The sequence below is a fragment of the Capricornis sumatraensis genome, chromosome 12, assembly GCF_032405125.1.
Source record: "Capricornis sumatraensis isolate serow.1 chromosome 12, serow.2, whole genome shotgun sequence".
In the NCBI taxonomy this organism is placed as follows: Eukaryota; Metazoa; Chordata; class Mammalia; order Artiodactyla; family Bovidae; genus Capricornis; species Capricornis sumatraensis.
In genome coordinates this window covers 75,766,748-75,778,784 of record NC_091080.1, presented here as the reverse complement: position 1 = coordinate 75,778,784, position 12,037 = coordinate 75,766,748, and the positions used below count along the sequence as shown (strand labels likewise).

General features: G+C 37.8%; 1 protein-coding gene across 1 annotated transcript in view; it reads right to left on the bottom strand.

The window, feature by feature from the left end:
* Positions 1–12,037, bottom strand: part of GPC5 (glypican 5) — a gene marked incomplete at its 3' end in the record, with an annotated part of 835,169 nt that overhangs the window by 216,874 nt on the left and 606,258 nt on the right. The window lies entirely within an intron of this gene.

Here is a 12,037-nt window from a genome sequence, read left to right as displayed (position 1 = left end):
ATGTATGCAGTTCGCCTCTCCAGTAAATTGCATATCACAGTAAAAAGTGATCTTTTGTAGTTCTCAAGTATCTTTCATCATGTTTAGGGCAATACCATAAACCTTGAATAACACCCTGGGACCTATACAAAGTGCCACTACTATGTGGGAAATGCTCCCAAGAAGCAGAGAAAAGGCATAATATTACAAGAAAAGGTTGATTTGCTTGCTATGTAATGTAGACTTCAGTTGCCCACAGTTTCAAGATAAATGACTACAGCATAAGAAACATTGTGCTGTTTCCTTCATTCATGAGGAAAGGAAAGGAAATTCATGAAGTTACTATGGCAGCTACACGAGCAAGGGTGAAAACCTTGCCCATTTCATGAAATACTTTTTTTATATCATATTGAAAAATGCATCTTTTATGAGTGCAGGATTGCTAAAAGAATGGTATACCTATAGACTAATATCATTTAAGAAAAAGTAAAGTTATTACATGACAACTTAAAGTATAAGAAGCTGAGGGATCTAAAGCCAGAGAACTTAATTTCAGCATTAGATGGTTTGATAATTTTAGAAAGAGGTTTGGCTTTTTTAAAAAAATGTCAAGATAACAGGAAAAGCAGCTTCTGCTGACCACAAGGCAGCAGGTGAGTTCCCACACACCATTACAAAAATCATTGAGGAGAAAGGTTATCTACCTGAACAGATTTTAAGCAGACACAAGTCCCTATTCTGGAAAAAATGTTACAAAGCTTGTTTATCAGTAAGGGAGAGAAGGGTGGATCAGGATTTAAGGCAGGAAGGAATAGGCTAACTCTACTCTTTTGTGAAAATGCTGTTTTGATACGCCCAGTTTTGATATGCAATGCCCAGAACCCCATGTGTTCAACATTGGCAGCATCAAAGTGCGCTGCATGCATGCATGCTAAGTCGCTTCAGTTGTGTCTGACTCTGCGACCCTACGGACTGTATATAGTCTGTCAGGCTCCTCTGTCCATGGGATTCTCCAGGCAAGAATACTGGAGTGAGTTGCCATGCCCTACTCCCGGGGTTTTCCTGACCCAGGGATTGAACTTGTGTCTCTTACGTCTCCTGCATTGGTAGGCAGTTTCTTTACTACTAGTGCCATCTGGGAAGCCCTCAAAGTGGTCTATTTCCCCTTTATACAATATCTCTAATTCAGTCTCTAGATCATAGGGTCAAAAGGACCTTTAAGGCTTATTACACATGGTGTTCCATGGAAAGGACCGCCAACACTATGGAAGAGAACCCTGACAAAAAATCATGAAAGTCTGGAAGTCTACACCATTGAAGATGCCATCAGTGTTGTAGAAAAAGCCATGAAAACCAGAAATAATAAATCCCTTCTGCAGAAAGTTGTGTCCATATGATGTGAGTGACCTAGCACTAACATGCCACCTTCTCGCTCTAGGGTCATTTATGAAAGGTCTAGGGGAATCAGGACTTCTACTACTGTCCAGAAGTAATGAAGCCACCCTGCCCCCTTGATGACTATGGAGGCCATAGAGAGAGGCAAGGCATGGCTTCCTGTCTCAGCCAGGGTGATATTACTGGCAACTTTGTGAGATCCAGAACTCCCATCCCCAACACTGAAGTAAGAAGAGCCCTTTGTCTCTATCTGCTAAGACTGGATGGCTTAAGCAACAGAAATGTATTTTCTCACGGTCCTGAAGCTGGAATGTCTAAGACCAAGGTGTGGGCAGATTTATTTATGTTTAAAGTAAAGACTCTCTTCTTGTCTTGCAAATGGCAGCCTCCTCGTGATGTCCTCACCTGACTGAGAGAAAGCTGTTCCTGTGTCTTCTGAGGACAGTCATCCCACCATGAAGACACCACCCTCATTACCTCATCTCAAGGTAATAATGTTCTAAACTACGTCCAAATGCCATTGTATTGGAGGTTAGGGCTCCAATATAGGAATTTAAGGGGACACAAACATTCATTCTATAACAGTACCACCCCTCAGAAGATAGTGGAGGCTGAAAGGGAAAACTGTATTTCCACCAGCACCTTCCCTTAATGAAGAGGTACTTACTACTCTTGACAAAGTAAGTTCAAAGGAGACATACTTTAGAAAGTTCACTCAAGTAAGATATACATAGTGTAAAAGTCCCAAAGTCCAGATTTCTATTGCAGTATCAAAATCTAGAACATTCTCAAGGTGATTGGAAAAAATAATCAACAGATTCCTACGCAGTAATGACAAAAATGACAGAATTCTCTAATAAGAATTTTTTAATTAATATATTTATTTTAATTAGAGGCTAATTACTTTGTAATATTGTGGTGGTTTTTGCCATACATTGATATGAATCAGCCACAGGTGTACATATGTCCCCTATCTCGAACTCCTCTTCCACCTCCTTCCCCATCCCAAACCTTTGGAAGGGGCAATTCTTGACATTCACTTTTCCATTCAGGAAAGTTTAAGACATTATAGACATGGAACGGTATATGTTTTACTTTGCATAATTATTTTTTTACATGTTAATGGCTACAAAATTTTGATCACACACTAATGTATTTATACTCATTGACCAACCCATCTAACTGAATAGAGGTGACAAGGGGGAAAGAAGCAAGGAATTTCTAGTCACTGAGTCCTATCACATCCTGGAAACAAGGCAATGTTTTCTACGTATTCTGCCTTCTAATGATTGGAGATCTTTGTTTCAGTTCAGTTCAGTTCAGTTCAGTCGCTCAGATCTTTGCTTAGAATTTGTCATATATATATATGTGTGTGTGTGTGTGTGTGTGTGTGTGTGTGTGTGTGTGTGTGTGTGTGTGTATGTATTTAGAGAAGAGTATTTTTTGAAATGTATTTTTATGGTGACAAAAGTTTACCTATATATTGCAAGTGAAAAAAACTGTTAAAGGGAAATATAATAAAGAGCTATGGATATCTTTTCAGAAAATCAATAATAACATTTTGGCATATTTGTTTCCAATATCTTTTAAAAAATAAAGTATTACCAAGTTGCATAAATGTGCTCAGGCATCTATGACACAATACCATGGGCTGAGTGCCTTCAACAACAGAAATTTATTTTCTCAGAGTTCTGGAGGTTAGTTGCCTCAGATCAAGGTATAAACAGATGTGGTTTCTTCCAAGGCCTCTCTCCTAAGTTCATAGACGGCCACCTCCTCACCAGGCCCTCCTGTGGTCTCTCCTCTCTGTCTGCATTTATCTTTGCCCTAATCTCATCTTTGTAAGGACACTAGTCATACTGGATTGGGGCTTATCATATGACCTTGTTTTACTTTATTTACCTCTTTTGAAGGCCCTGTATTCAAATATAGTCTTATTCTGAAGTACTGGGGACTTAAACATATGAACTGGGGAGGGGGGAACAATTCATAACAAAACTCAAGTCACAACAAACAATTCATACAGTTGAAAAATCAAATTAATCATTCTCCAATCATACTTCTTCTTTTCTCATTAGATGAAAGATTTATCTTGATGTTCATTATTTATTTAATCAACTAATAGTTATTCATAATCTATATATAACTATTACATATAATATGAGAAAATAACAGTATTTAAAATAAGCAAATAGCTATACATTTGTGTGGGTTAACATTATTTGGGGAGAAAGATAGAAAACAAAGAAAATAAATATGCATAATACACAGTATGTTAAATTGTGATACATATAATGGAGACATTTTTAAAAGCAGCCAGTTAGGATACAGAATAGACAGGATGAAATCTCATATATGGCTATGTGAGTCCTCACCAAGAATGTGGTATTTGATAAATATCTGAAAAAGGTGAGTAAAGCATAAAATATTTACTCACGTAGCCCTATTTGAGATTTCATCCTGTCTATGCTGTATATGTTAGTCACTCAGTTATGTCCAACTCTTTGTGATCTCATGGACTTAGACTGCTGGCTCCTCTGTCCATGGAATTCTCCAGGTAAGAATACTGGAGAATGGGTAGCTGTTCCTTCTCCAGGGCATCTTCCAGACCCAGGGACCAAACCCGGGTCTCCTGTATTGCAGGCAGATTCTTTACCATTTGAGCCACCAGGGAAGCCCCTCTATATCTATGTAGGTATGTCTATACATTGTCTGTTACAGTTGCTGACATCTATAAAATACTCTATGTTTATAAAATTATATAAGGGAATTTCAATTTCTGACCATAAATAAGTTGATCTGGAATTATCCTCTGACATAAATAAAACATCTATGAAATGATTATTTGAAACTTAGAAAATACACATTACAGAACTTTGATCTCTAAGGAAAGGCAAACTGAAAATTAACCCCTGTGATTGGCTTGGCTATCTGTCTGAAAGAACCTTAAAGAAAGTCATTCAGGAATGCACTCACCAAGTGAAGTATGATAACCTTAATGAGTTGAAGAGACAGAGGTGATAGTTTGGGGAAGTAGAGGTTTGCAGAGAGGGGTCAGAAAGTTGAGCACTCCAAGGAGAAATACCCCTACAAACCTATACAGGGATCTCCTTGACTCAGTTGCTGAATCCTAAGCGCATGTTTACAGGATGAAATCCACCGACTGGTCAAGAACGACTGGGGGAGTATCAACTGAGCAATCTTCACACTCTGCCCTGCATTGAGGAGTGTTCTCATTGAATAATGGTAGAGTCCCTTAGTAGCTGAACTAAATTGCCCTCAGGGTAAAGGCTATTTAGGACCCAAAGAGCAAAGCTTAAAAACAAGCGTAAAGAAAATCAAGCAGTGAACTGCTTCCCAAACAAAATCTAACCATAAAAAAAGCACAAGACAACTCAGCACTCAATTGCATCAAATACAATTACCTGAATCAAATAAAAATTACTAAACATGACAAGATGCAAGAAAGTATGACCTTTGATAAAGAGAAAATCATTCAGTATGATCAAAACCACAAACAACAGAGATAATATTATCAATAGACAGGAAACAAAATAGCTGTTATAAAATCATTCAAGTAGTTAAAGGAAAACATGAACAAAATTAGGCAAGAAATGGAATATACAAAAAAAAAGTAATCAGATGAAACATCCACAAATAAAAATAGTATCTGATATAAATAATTCACTAGATTAAAACCATATTAGATACAGAAGAAAATATCTGTGGATTTGAAGGCATAGCAAGAGAAACTATCCAAATGGAATCACAGGGACAAAAAAAGAAAAAAATAAAATAAAAAGAACATTGATCTGCGAGACAATATAAAACTGTACAATGTGTGGAAATCGCAGTTTCAGAGGGAGAAGTGGGGTGGGGATAAAAAATATTTGAAGAAGTGATGTCAATAAACTGTCCAAATCTGATGAAAACTATAAACTCAGAGATCCGAGAAACTCAGCAGGCCTCCAAGCAAAATAAATGTGAAAACACCTTACTAAGGCACATCACAATCAAATTATTGAAAATAGGTTAGAAAATAAGAGTTTTGTAAACAACCAGAAGAAAAATAAACAGTTTATATCATAAAGAACAAAGACAAGAACTACTGCAGATTTCTTTCTTAGAAAACAATTTAAGCCAGAAGAAAACTGAAGTATGTAATCAAATAGAATCCTATCCCTAACAAATTTTTTTTAATTTTAAATTCAACTATATCAATAATTACATTAAAATTAATGGTTAAAAAATGCTGCTTCAAAAGCAGAGATTGGCAAAATGTACTTTAAAAAGGCCAAACCATATAGTGCTTAAAATATACAAAATATATTATAGAGACAGTTACAGCCAGTATAAACAATAGTTAAATATCAGTGAAAATGTAATCGAAAGAAAGCTGAGGCAGCTCTTCAGACCATGAGAAGGGATAAAGAAAGTCTCTTCATAATGATGAAAGGGTAAATTGATCAAGAATACATACCAATCCTAAGTGGGTATAAACCTAATATTTGAACTTCAAAATGCACAAAATATAAGCTAATGACTGGGAGGGGGGAAAGACAGAACCACAACTATAATTGGAGATTTCAACATTTCTTTTCTCATTAATTGATAGAAAACATAGAAAATTGTTTAAGAAGATATAAAAAAACTTGGCCTTATAGATATCTATAGAGCATTCCTCCTGAGGACAGCAGAATACATGTAATTTTCAGGAACAAGTACCACAGTCATTGAGATGGACCAGATGCAAGGTTATCTAATCAACTTAAAGGATTGATATTATATGGAATATGTTGTATGACTATAAGAAGTTTAAAATTAATTGCAGAGAGATTACTAGAACATCTCCAAGTATTTGAAAACAAACAATTCTTTTCTTAAAAAAAAATAAAGAAGAGTTATAAGGAACACAACACACACAAAAAATTGAAAATAATATAAAAAGACATCAAAATGTGTAGAATGAAGCCAAAGTCACACCTAGAAGGAAATTAACAGCATTAAATTATTTTATTAAAGAGGAGAAAAGTAGAATACCAGAGAGCTGATTATTCATTGCCCCAGTAGAAAGTCAGTCGATATTTTAAAAAATAAGTAAATAAGAGAAAGTTTATAAAAGTTAGTATATACTTTGACTATTTTTCATAGTCATGTATGGATGTGAAAACTGGATCAGAAAGAAGGCTGAGTGCTGAAGAATTGATGCTTTTGAATTGTGGTGCTGGAGAAAGGCTCTTAAGAGTCCCTTGGACAGCAAGGAGACTAAACCAATAAATCCTAAAGGAAATCAACCCTGAATATTCATTGGAAGGACTGATGCTAAAGGTGAAGCTCCAAAATTTGGCCACCTGATACAAAGAGCCAACTCATTGGAAAAGACTGTGATGCTGGGAAAGACTCAAGATAAAAGCAGAAGGAGGAGGCAGAGGATTCAGTTCAGTCACTCAGTCATGTCCGAGTCTTTGTGACCCCATGAATTGCAGGCCTCCCTGTCCATCACCAACTCCCAGAGTTCACTCAGACTCACGTCCGAGTCAGTGATGCCATCCAGCCATCTCATCCTCTGTCGTCCCCTTCTCCTCCTGCCCCCAATCCCTCCCAGCATCAGTCATTTCCAATGAGTCAACTCTTCGCATGAGGTGGCCAAAGTACTGGAGTTTCAGCTTCAACATCAGTCCTTCCAAAGAACACCCAGGGCTGATCTCCTTTAGAATGGACTGGTTGGATCTCCTTGCAGTCCAAGAAACTCTCTAGAGTCTTCTCCAACACCACAGTTCAAAAGCATCAATTCTTTGGCGCTCAGCTTTCTTCACAGTCCAACTCTCGCATCCATACATGACCACTGGAAAAACAATAGCCTTGACTAGACAGACCTTTGTTGGCAAAGTAATGTCTCTGCTTTTGAATATGCTGTCTAGGCTGGCCATAACTTTTCTTCCAAGGAGTAAGCATCTTTTAATTTCATGGCTGCAATCACCATCTACAGTGATTTTGGAGCCCCCAAAATAAAGTCTGACACTCTTTCCACTGTTTCCCCCATCTACTTCCCATGAAGTGATGGGACCGGATGCCATGATCTTCGTTTTCTGAATGTTGAGCTTTAAGCCAACTTTGTCACTCTCCTCTTTCACTTTCATCAAGAGGCTCTTTAGTTCCTCTTTACTTTCTGCCATAAGGGTGGTGTCATCTGCCTATCTGAGGTTATTGCTATCCCTCCTGGCAATTCTGATTCTAGCTTGTGCTTCATCCAGCCCAGCTTTTCTCATGATGTACTCTGCATAGAAGTTAAATAAGCAGGGTGACAATAAACAGCCTTGATGTACTCCTTTTCCTATTCGGAATATTGTTCCTATCTGTTGTTCCATGTCCAGTTCTAACTGCTGCTTCCTGACCTGCATACAGGTTTATCAAGAGGCAAGTCAGGTGGTCTGGTATTCCCATCTCTTTCAGAATTTTTCACAGTTTATTGGGTTGGATTGCCAGAGGATTAGATGGTTAGATTGCACCACTGACTCTATGGACACGAATCTGAGCAAATTCCAGGAGACAGAGGGGGACAAAGGAGGCTTGTGTGCTACTGTTCATGAGTTTGAAGAGTTGAACACAATTTAGCAACTGAAGAACTACAACATATGAAACATAGCTATCTGTATGGAAAACAGCTTTACATTGTTGAAGCATATACATGAAAAAGAGACAATTTTGTTGAAAAATAAGAATACTATTTTATAAGCATGTTGGTATCATTTGAATTTTAAACCATATACATATATTAGTTTAAAAAACAATGAAAATAATGATTAAAAAATTACTTCCCCTTATTACAGAAAATTTAAGTTTTTTATTTTTATCAGTTAGAAAGCAAGTGATGACATGGTGAAAAAGTATAGTGTCAGTGAATATTTCCTTTTCTCTTTAAAATATGTGTGTTAATCTGCAAATTATAAAGTATATAAGTAAATAAAAACCTATCATAGGGGCTTCCCTGGCAGTCCAGTGGTTAAGATTCTGCCCATCCAATGCAGAGGGGCATGGGCTAGATCACTGGTCAGGCAACTAAGATCCTTAGGCATGACCAAAAAAAAAAAAAAAAAAGTCTACTCTGGATATATGGATATCCAGAGTAGACTCAGATAACTACTAAGTATAGTTTCTCTGGCATGAAACACACACATGTTGTAGTGTATGAACATTTATGGCTCAGTAATCCATAGATGGCATAAAATTGCAGGCCAGCATAAAAACAAATTTCTTTTATCACATTAAATATGTCAAAAGAAATCAAGACAAATTCAATCAATCAATACTTGATTAAACACTATGTTTAAATGCATTTTATTGAAATACAATTCATAACATCTCAAACTCTGCCTGCTATGATAACATAAAAATGTTCTGTGTGAGGGCTTTCCTGGTGCCTCAGTGGTGAAGAATCTGCCTGTCAAAGCAATCAATCCTGCCAGATCCGGGAAGATCCCATATGTCACTGAACAACTAAGCCAGAACTGTTAGGCTGTGCTCTGAAGCCCTGAAGACACAACTGCCGAGCCCACGTGCCACAGCTACTGAAGCTTGCATACCCTAGAGTCCATGCTCCACAGGGACAGAGGACACTGCACGCGCCACAACTGGGAAGTGGCCCCTGCTCTCCACAAACGAGAGAAAAGACCACAGTGATGAGGACCCAGCACACTCATAAATAAATATATTTTTTAAATGTTTTCTGTGATGAAGTGAAAGTGAAAGGCAATCAGTCATGTTCGACTCTTTGCGACCCCGTGGACTAAACAGTCCATGGAATTCTCCAGGCCAGAATATTGGAGTATGTAGCCTATCCCTTTTCCAGCAGATCTTCCCAACTCAGGAATCAAACTGGTGCCTCCTGCATTGCAAGTAGATTCTTTACCAACTGAGCTATCAGGGAAGCCCTTTGTGATGAAACAGTCAGTTAACAAATGAGCAGATCATGCAAAGTAAGTCAAAGTAATCATTTGACAAGCCTATATTGCACTCATAAATTAATTAAAGTAGGTTGTCTACTACCTTTGTGAGTGTGTGTGTGTGTGAGAATATGTCTCTGTGTGTGTCAGTCTCTTAATTTTTACAATCTGAAATGGTATAAAGCCCACCGAAAATGCAGGAATTTTTGATAGTAATAACTTTCTAGATCAAGGAAGCTCTCTTCATAAGTAGCTAGAGGAACATGCTTCCCACTACATTTGGCGCAAAATCAAGAGCTTACTTGGCTATGGATCTGCAGTAGGGGAGAAATCATAGTCTGGTGGAAGACAAAAATAAGCAGCAACGCACTCTTGTGCTAGACAAACAGAGTTTCAAGAACTCTTCAAGACAAATGGAAATCAATATCTTTTTACTTTTTAAAAAACACCCAATTTCTTAACCTTAGAGAGTGCTAATTGCTTATCACAGGACAACTTTTCCAAATGAACCAACTAGAGTTTCTTTAGGAAACACTGTTACATTTCACAGAAATCAATTTAGAAGGCAACACTAGCACAAATGTATACTTGCAACAATTCTATATACTTAGTTATCATTTGCCCACTTATATTATTTTGGCATTCTTTCCAATTTTGGTTCTGATGATTACTGTAGAATATGCATTATTTTGAATACAAAGAAGAGAGACTATCATTCAAAAGCGTTTGCACATTTTACATCCACCAGTCAGTTCAGTCACTCAGTTCTGTCTGACTCTTTGAGACCCCATGGACTGCCCATGCCAAGCATCCCTGTCCATCACCAACTCCTGGAGCTTCCTCAGACTCATGTCCATCGAGTCAGTGATGCCATTCAACCACCTCATCTTCTGTCGTTCCCTTCTCCTCCTGCCTTAAATCTTTCCCAGCATCAGTGTCTTTTCTAATGAGTCAGTTTCCCTCAGGTGGCCAAAGTATTGGAACTTCAAGTTTAGCATCAGTTACTCCAATGAATATGCAGGACCGATTGATTTCCTTTAGGATTGACTAGCTTGATCACCTTGCAGTCCAAGGGACTCTCAAGAGTGTTCTCCAACACCACAGTTCAAAAGCATCAATTCTTTGGCACTCAGCTTTCTTTATGGTCCAACTCTCACATCCATATGTGACTACTAGAAAAACCATAGCTTTGACTATATGGATCTTTGTCAGCAAAGTAATGTCTCTGCATTTTAATATGCTATCAAGGCTGATCATAACTTTTCTTCCAAGGAGCAAGCATCTTTTAATTTCACGGCTGTAGTCACCATCTTCAGTGATTTTGGAGCCCCCAAAATAAAGGCTGTCACTGTTTCCATTCTTTTCCCATCTATTTTCCATGAAGTGATGGGACTGGACGCCATGATGTTGGTTTTTTGAATGTTGAACTTTAAGCCAACTTTTTCACTCTCCTCTTTCACTTTCATCAAGAGGCTCTTTAGTTCCTCTTTACTTTCTGCCATAAAGGTGGTGTCATCTGCATATTTGAGGTTATTGATATCCCTCCTGGCAATTCTGATTCCAGCTTGTGCTTCATCCAGCCCAGCCTTTCTCATGATGTACTCTGCATATAAGTTAAATAAGCAATATACAGCCTTGACGTACTCCTTTTCCTATTTGGAACCAGTCTGTTGATCCACGTCCAGTTCTAACTGTTGCTTCTTGACCTACATATAGGTTTCTCAAGAGGCAGGCCAGGTGGTCTGGTATTCCCATCTCTTGAAGAATTTTCCACAGTTTATTGTGATCCACACAGTCAAAGGCTTTGGCATAGTCAATAAAGCAGAAATAGATGTTTTTCTGGAACTCCCTTGCTTTTTTTATTGTCCAGTAGATGTTGGCTTGGTATCTCTAATTTTCTTGTACAGATCTCTAGTCTTTCCCATTCTGTTGTTTTCCTCAATTTCTTTGCACTGATCACTGAGGAAGGCTTTTTTTTTCCTCCTTGCTATTTGGAACTCTGCATTCAAATGGGTATGTCTTTCCTTTTCTCCTTTGCCTTTAGCTTCTCTTCTTTTCTCAGCTATTTGTAAGGCCTCCTCAGATAACCGTTTTGCCTTTTTAAATTTCTTTCTTTCTTTCTTTCTTTTTTTTTTTTTTTTTTTTGTGGATGGTGTTGATCACTGTCTCCTGTACAATGTCACGAACTTCTGTCCATAGTTCTTCAGGCACTCAGACACTCTGTCTATCAGATCTAATCCTTTGAATCTACTTGTCACTTCCACTGTATAATCATAAGGGATTTGATTTAGGTCATACCTGAATGGTCTAGTGGTTTTCCCTACTTTCTTCAATTTAAGTCTGAATTTGGAAAGAAGGAGTTCATGATCTTAGCCACAGTCAGCTCCTGATCATTTTTGCTGACTGTGTAGAGCTTCTTCATCTTTGGCTGCAAAGAATATATCAATCCTATTTTGTTGTTGACCATCTTGCGACGTCCGTGTGTAGAGTTATCTCTTGTGCTGTTGGAAGAGGGTGTTTACTATGACCAGTGCATTCTCTTGGCAAAACTCTATTAGCCTTTACCGTGCTTCTGCTAAATTTGTGACACTGTTCTTTTGAATAGCAACTTTTAAACCATGACCCCTTGACTGTATACAAACATATATACATTTATAGATAAGCAGTCATAGTTACATGGCCACCTGTACTGTTATTATTAAGGGAGTAAGATATATCAA